General features: G+C 37.9%; 1 non-coding gene across 1 annotated transcript; it reads left to right on the top strand.

Moving 5' to 3' along the window:
- The first annotated feature begins 6,959 nt into the window (after positions 1-6,959).
- Positions 6,960-7,065, top strand: LOC140851313 (small nucleolar RNA R71). Its single transcript, XR_012134064.1, has one exon. It is a non-coding gene; the product is annotated as a small nucleolar RNA R71 (small nucleolar RNA).
- Positions 7,066-8,120: the final 1,055 nt, after the last annotated feature.

Here is an 8,120-nt window from a genome sequence, read left to right as displayed (position 1 = left end):
AAGAAGTATTATTTTGATTTAAAAAATAAATTATCTTAAAATTGATGTAATTACAAAATAAAGAGCTCAGAAGTTTTGAATTAATTTTGCACTAGTAGAGTTGTATTTTATTTTTTTTTAATTAAATAGATGCGATTAATCTTAGAAAAAATACCTATCTTTCCTCGACACACCCCATACTCGTAGATCATGGTGCATCTTCGAAAAGTACTAGGTAAACAACTGTTCTTTCCTCGGCACGCCCTGTACCCGTAGATCATGGTGCATCTCCAAAAAGTAAAAGTTGTTCCTAATATTAATCTAACAGGAAAGCATAAATAAAAGCATATGAAAGAGAGCAAATAAAGAACTCATGATGATTTAAATAAAAAGCATAATTTTTATTGCATATAAAGAAATACAAGAAAGTTTAGAACAACAAACCCACTCTGTGTCGTTACAAAATTTCTTCTCCACTCCCGAGACTGCTAGCCTAGCTGCTCATGGAATAGTCCCTTTCTCTTTTTCTATGCAAGGCTCTAGAAGAATTTCTGGGATCATCCTCAAATGGGAGTACAAGAGCCTTTTTATAGGTGTTAGGAGGGATGAGTTTTACATGGTTTTCAGATGTGGGACTAAAGAAAATACTAAAGACTAAAAGATGGATGGATGAAATGGAAAGATCACAAGCAGATAAAGAAAATACAAATTTTTTCTCTTGAAGTATTTCCAAGTATTATATTTTTTTCTTTAATTTTCAGATCCATCTGTCCATCTGTTCACGTCCGCCAACAAAAACTCCTAGCGCCCCACCATGCCGCGCACCTGTGCCCGCGATGCCGCGCGCCCGCCTGTCGCACGTTCGCACGTCGAGCACCCGCACTGCCGCGCGTGCTCTGCCGCGCAGATTACAAAAAGAAACTTTTGTTTCTTTAAAATGGTGCCTATATCCTTTTTGGATTCCTTGCATAGTATCTTCATTTTCTATAATACCGTATGCATCCTTCTTTTATTTTAATTTTGTTTTAAGTCCAATTTTTTTCAAACTTGAGTCTTTTTGATCTGCGAATCGGACTCTTTGTATCGACGATCTCTTTCCTGTAAAACATAAAAAGAAGCATCAAATTCTTAATAAATAAAATAAATTAAATATAATTTTCTACTTTAAATGACTTAAATTAAGTGTTTATCACACCCCTCCAACTTGAATTTTGCTCATCCTCGAGTAAATAGATATATCAGCATTGTGTACCGACTCAGTCTTGAATAAAAAGTTAGGTTAGGTATCTCAAAAAGTAGATGATACCTGGTCAGACCATTAAAGAGATACTTCATTGGATTATCAATTTGACCCAATTAGTGGCTGAGTATTAACTAAAGAAATTTCAAGAGCTTTTCTTTCACCAACTCCTCACTTTACTCTTTAAATCCTCTAACTTAATGTGAGAGAGGTTTATTATCTTCTTGCAATTTAGTCTCCTTATTATCCACTATTTTTTTTCTTAACATTGCCCACCTTTTTATGCGAACCACAATGCTAAATTAGGCGAAGGGGCCCGCTTACTCAGTAGGAAACCAATATTTTTTTTTAAATAAATTTTAAGAAGAATTTTTGCATACCTCGACCTTTCCACCCAATCTCTCATGAAGCAGATTCTTTATTGAGATCAATAAGAAGAGGGTTGTAGAATCACTCCTAAAATTTGGTCTAGTCTAAACCCTACCATTCATTGGGTTTTCTTAATAATTTATTCCTCAGTATCTCTAAAATTATCTTGACTGTTAATCATTCATTGATTAGGATGCCTAATTGACTCTTAATCAAAATAAAATTTGGATACACAAAACTAATTATTTCTGACCATACTCGAGGATTTGATTAATTTCCTCCTCCCCCCCAACTTAATCTACATTGTCCTCAATGGAGTAGGAAAGCAAAGAAAATAAAAGGAGAGAGTGCACCTGAGATAATTTTGCTTCGAAAGTTGAAGATAGCTTCATTGATTAATAGGTTCTTATTCTAAATTTCTGCAGCTACAGTAAAGTAAAAAAAATATGAAATCGTTGGGTTGCCTCCCAACAAGTGCTAAGTTTTACATTTTCAGCTAGATGTCAAGGTTATTATTCATTATAAAGTGGATCACACAGGTAGATGGTGTCGATTCGTTCTTTATGTACAATTGCATCTACATATGGCTTCAGATGTTGGCCGTTTACCTTAAATGTATTGCGATTCTGGGGATCATGAATTTCAATTGCTCCATGTGGGAATATTTGTGTGACAATGAAAGGTCCATCCCATCGGGATCGAAGTTTATCGGGAAAAAGGCGTAACTTGGAATTGAAAAGCCATACCTTTTGATTTGGCTCAAATGATTTTCTAAAGATATATTTGTCATGAAATACTTTGGTTCGAGCCTTGTAAATTCGTGAACTCTCATATGCACCGTTGCGAAGTTCTTCCAGTTCATTGATTTGCAACCTTCGATTAGAACCTGCATTCTTCATGTTAAAATTAAACATTAGTATGGCCCAGAGTGCACGATGTTCTAATTCAACTGGCAGATGGCAAGCTTTGCCATAAACTAGTCGATAGGGGACATACCGATAGGGGTTTTAAAAGCTGTACAGTAAGCCCATAATGCATCATCTAAGTGAAGAGACCAATCCTTTCTATTGGGCCTAACTGTCTTTTTTAGGATATGTTTAATCTTCCTATTTGACACCTCTACCTGACCATTAGTTTGGGGGTGATATGGTGTGGCCACTTTGTATGTAATATTATATTTTTTCATAAGTGCTTCAAAATATTTATTCATAAAATGAGTGCCCCCATCACTAATGATCACCCTTGGGAAGCCAAATCGACTAGTGATGTTTCGTTGGATAAAACTAGTTACAACTTTATTATCATTAGTCCGTGTAGCTATTGCCTCCACCCATTTTGACACGTAATCAACTGCCACCAGAATATATTCGAATCCAAATGAGGCTAGAAAAGATCCCATGAAATCAATTCCCCAAACATCGAAGATTTCTACTACTAAAATGGGGGTCAGCGGCATCATATCCTTCTTGGATAAATTTTCTGTTTGCTGACATTGCAGACAACTTCGGCCAAATTCATGTGCATCTTTGAAAAGCGTTGGCCAATAAAACCCACTCTGCAGCACTTTTGCTGCAGTTTTTCTTCCACTAAAATATCCCCCACATGCCGAAGATAGGGAAAAAGTGAGAATGCTTTGAAATTCGCTCTCGGGGACACAACGGTGAATAACTTGGTTAGGACAGTATTTGAATAGTTCAGGTTCCACCCAGAAATAATATTTAATTTGTGAGAAAAATTGATTCTTTTCTTATTTTGTCCAGTGAGAAGGTACTTGTCCTGTTGACAAGTAATTGACAATATGGGCAAACCATGGACGACGGCTAGAGGAGATTGCGAAAAGTTGTTCATCAGAAAATTTCTCTTTGACCTCATCTATGCCTATCGTGTGTTCAACTAAGATCCTAGAGATGTGATCAGCTACCACATTCTCGGAACCCTTCTTATCTCGATTTTTTAGATCAAATTCTTATAAAAGAAGGATCCATCTGATCAACACGATTTAGTATCTTTCTTTGAGAGGAGATATTTCAGAGCCTCATGATCAGAGTAAACTAGAACCTTAGACCCTAACAGATATGAGCAAATTTTTTTAAGGGCGAACATTACTGCTAGTAGATCTTTTTCTATTGTGGTGTAGTTTAATTGGGCATCGAAAAGAGTCTTGCTAGCATAATAGATCACATGTATCTCCTTATTGATTTTTTGGCCTAAGACGGCACCTATTGCAAAGTCAGAGGCATCACACATAATCTCAAATGGAATGGACCAATCAGGGGGTTTTATTATGGGTGCTGTTGTCAGGGCTATTCATAATGTGTTGAATGCTTTCAAACAATCTTCGTCAAAGACAAATGGTGTGTCCTTGGCCAACAGATTGCACAGGGGTCTTGAAATCTTGCTAAAATTTTTGATGAAGCATCTATAAAATCCGGCATGACCTAAGAAGGATCGTATTTGTCAGACCGAAGTAGGGGGTGGTAGTTTTGAAATGACCTCAACTTTAGCTTTATCTACCTTGATCTCTCTTTCAGAAATAATATGTCCTAATACAATTCCTTTCTGCACCATGAAATGGCTTTTTTCTCAACTTAGGATAAGATTTGTCTCCATACACTGTTTAAGAACTTTGGAAAGATTATGGAGACAATCCTCAAAAGTGGTTCCAAACATAGAAAAATCATCCATAAAAACTTCAAGATATTTGTCCACCATATCCGAAAAAATGGCCAGTATGCATCGTTGAAATATAGCGGGTGCATTGCAGAGCCCAAATGGCATACGCCAAAAAATGAAAGTGCCATAGGGGTAGGTGAAGGTAGTCTTTTTTTGGTCATCCAAAAATATAGGTACTTGATTGTACCCTGAATAACCATCAAGAAAATAGAAAAAACTTTGTCCTTCTAACCATTCTAAGATTTGGTCGATGAAGGGCAATGGAAAATGGTCCTTCCTAGTAACGGCATTTAGTTTTCTATAATCTATGCATACTCGCCATCCAGATGATATGCGAGTGGGAAGCAGTTCACCTTCTTCATTCTCAACCAAAGTAATACCTGATTTCTTAGGTACTACTTGAGTGGGACTGACCCATTTACTATCAGATATGGGGTAGATGATTCCAGCATCTAACCACTTTACCATCTCTTTCTTTACTACTTCATGCATGTTTGGGTTCAATCTCCTCTGCATATCTCGATGGGATTTGGCATTTGCCTCAAAATGAATATGGTGCATACAAATGGAGGGGTCAATTCCTTTTAAATTGGCAATGAACCAACTGATAGCCTCTTTGTGTTCCTTCAGAATACCAATCAATTGTGCTTCTTGATTAGGGGTCAAGTTTGATGCAATGATTGTCGGGAGGGTGTCATTGGATCCTAGAAATACATACTTGAGCATAGCAGGAAGGAGTTTCAATTCTAATGTAGGTGGTGATTCTAAAGATGGGACTATTGGTGTACTGGCTAATATGGGCAATGGATCATACTTGATTGTCCATGGAGGAGTGGTTTTATCGTGTGGTGTATCCAACAAGGTGTTAACTTCTTTCATATATTCCTCAAAGTCATACACTCCAAAGTGAGCCAAGCAAGTATCTAAGGGGTCTGGTGCTAAAATTATGGGTGTTGCATCTTCTATAATGTCTTCTAGTGTATCTACTTCGAAGCAACTATCCATTGATGGTCCTTGGGAAGCACCAAATATATTCAGTCTCAGTTTCTTATTCCCAAACGATACGTCCATGACTCCTGTCCTACAATTAATGCATGCATTTGCTGTAGCTAGGAAGGGTCATCCTAAGATAATGAAAATTTGTCTTGGGTTGCCACTTAGTTTCATGTCGAGAACCAGAAAATCAACTGGAAAGTAAAACTCATCTACCTTGACCAAGACATCCTCAAGCATTCCACGTGGTTCCTTAATTGATCTGTCAGCTAATTGCAGTGTGACTGATGTGGGTTTCAATTCTTCGAATCCAAAAAGTTCATACACCGAACTAGGTAAAAGATTCACACTTGCCCCTAAGTCCAGAAGAGCTTTTTCAATGTGATAATCTCCTATAACATAGAAAATGATGGGGGCTCCTGGATCCTTAAGTTTTGGAGGAGTGGCATGCTGGAAGACAGAACTAGCCTGTTCAGTGAGGTATACTTTCTTTAAGATTTGTGATTTAGATTTACATTTTTAGGTACATAAATCCTTCAAAAATTTGGTATAAGCAGAGACTTGTTTGATTACGTCTAGAAGGAAAAGATTAATTTGGACTTGCTTAAACAATTCCAACATTTCATCGAGTCTTCCTCCCTTCTTATCTACAGGAATAGGGGCTTTCAGGGCATCCGAAAATGGGGCTTTAGGCAAGTAAGATGATTCCGATGCAATTGGTTCATTCTCTATTTTAAGGTCTTCCTTGTTCTTGGGTGATTTAGCTTCGATTAGAGGTTTAGGGTCGGTCTCATTGGTTTTACTAGTGTATTCAATGACCTTCCCACTTCTTAGAGTCATGATTGATTTGGCATGTTCAGAAAAAGCTTCTGGGGTATTAGAGCTCTCAATCACAAATTGTCCTCTTGGGTTACTCTTGGGTTGGCTAGGTAATTTTTCTCCTTTCCTCCTATTGAATGCAGTCGCTAGTTGACCTATTTGGATCTCTAGCTTAGCAATGGATTGTGTTTGGGAGTTAAGGGTCTGAGTGTTGACTTCTAATCATTCTAGTACTTTCAGAACTTTTTTCTTAAAAGCTGAGCTATGACCAGTAGTAGACGATTGAGGAGCATTTTGAAATTGATAGTATGGTCCATGCCTATATGTTGGGTCCTGATATTGAGGTCGAGGTGCGGCAGGGCCAACCACTGGTTGTGGTCTCCAAGAAAAATTTGGATGGTTTCTCCAGTCGGGGTTATAAGTGTTCGAATATGGATGGTTTCCTGGTCTGCGAGCTTGTTGGACTTAAGCTTGCTGAACCAGCTTGTGCACAAACTCAGAAAATTGAGGTGTGGCTGGGCATTCACTAACAAAATGGTTCGGACTTGCACACAATGCACAAACTTCTTGGATTGGGTTAGGTGGAATCAGGGATTGTCTAGTATTTAGAAGATGGTCTAATTTTTGGGATAGTTCATCTACCTTACTGTGGATATCTATGACATTTTCAATCTGATAAATTCCATTTCTTTTTTGTTGAAGCATGGGTTATTCTCTAGAGGTGGCAGACATATGATGTAGGAAATTCTCACTAAGTGTTTCAAAGAGCTGCCAGGCTTCATCCTCACTCTTTAGCATGAATGTCCCACCACATGATGCATCAACTATTTGTCGGTGTTTCTTCGATAGACCATCATAAAAACACTGACAAAGTTGCCATTTAGGGACAGCATGGTGTAGGCATTTACGAATGAGGTCCCTTAACCTTTCCCATGTCTCATGAAAAAGTTCACCCTCCAATTGGGAAAAACTAGTGATAGCTTTTCTAATTTGATTTATTTTTTCAATTGAAAAGTATTTCTTGAGAAATTTTCTCTGAAGATGTTTCCAAGTTGAAATGGTTATAGAGTCTAAGGAGTTTAACCAATGCTTGGTTTTGTTCTTAAGTGAGAAAGGGAACAGTTTCAACCTAAGGGCATCATCGAAAAAGTTTTGGATTTTTATTGTGGAACAAATTTCAAGAAATTCATCGAAGTGTTTGTATGGGTCCTCGTTACTAAGTCCATAGAATGATGGCAACATTTGAATAATGCTAGACTTAATCTCATATTGGGTAGCTTCTACTGGAGGTGCTTGAATGCATGGAGAGTAGGTATACGAGGATGGAGTGAAATATTCTCTCAATGAGCGTGGAGGATTAGCCTCACCAGGTGCAGCTATGTTTCTGACTCGGATAGTCCTAAGAGTCTTTTCTAATTCTTCGTCTAATTGTTGCAAGTCGGATTTTAGTGATCGTCGACCTAACATGCAACTAAAAGGTCTATGTAGGACTATCCTAGTCTGTTAAGTATTATTTTTTTTTTATTAAGAGGAGAAGAGAAGAGAGAAAAGACTTCTAAAGAAGAGATCCTAAGAAGTCCTAAAACTAATAGAAGAATTAGTTGTGGTTAGATTTTAATTACAAACAAGTTAGCATGCAGTGGACTCTCTATCCTAAAGTTACCCTAGTTCTAGATAGCTCCTAACTATAGTTAGCCTTCAAGCCCTCCAAGTCGGAGCTTGACCAACCAACTGGCCAGATAAGTGTAAGGTCGGTGGGAGTCCCCCCGTTGCATTCCTTAGACACCAATTAAATTGGCCAGATCAGTGAATGGAACTAATTAAAAACTATCTTCCTTCGGGCCCAGTCGTCCCGCAAACCACTTGCCTAGACACCAGCTAGCTGACCAAGTCTAACCTGGTTCAACTCTTAGGGTCACTTGTCCTAATGAGCTCGAAATCCTTAGGGGTCAACGTCTAATTAATTTTAGATTAAGGTCTAGGTTATGCAAATGCAAGGGAGTGATTTATGGGCCAAGGAAGGGTGATCAAATCTCCACCTTATCTT

Source organism: Elaeis guineensis, chromosome 8, assembly GCF_000442705.2.
Source record: "Elaeis guineensis isolate ETL-2024a chromosome 8, EG11, whole genome shotgun sequence".
NCBI lineage: Eukaryota > Viridiplantae > Streptophyta > Magnoliopsida > Arecales > Arecaceae > Elaeis > Elaeis guineensis.
This window is presented reverse-complemented; position numbering and strand designations above follow the sequence as displayed.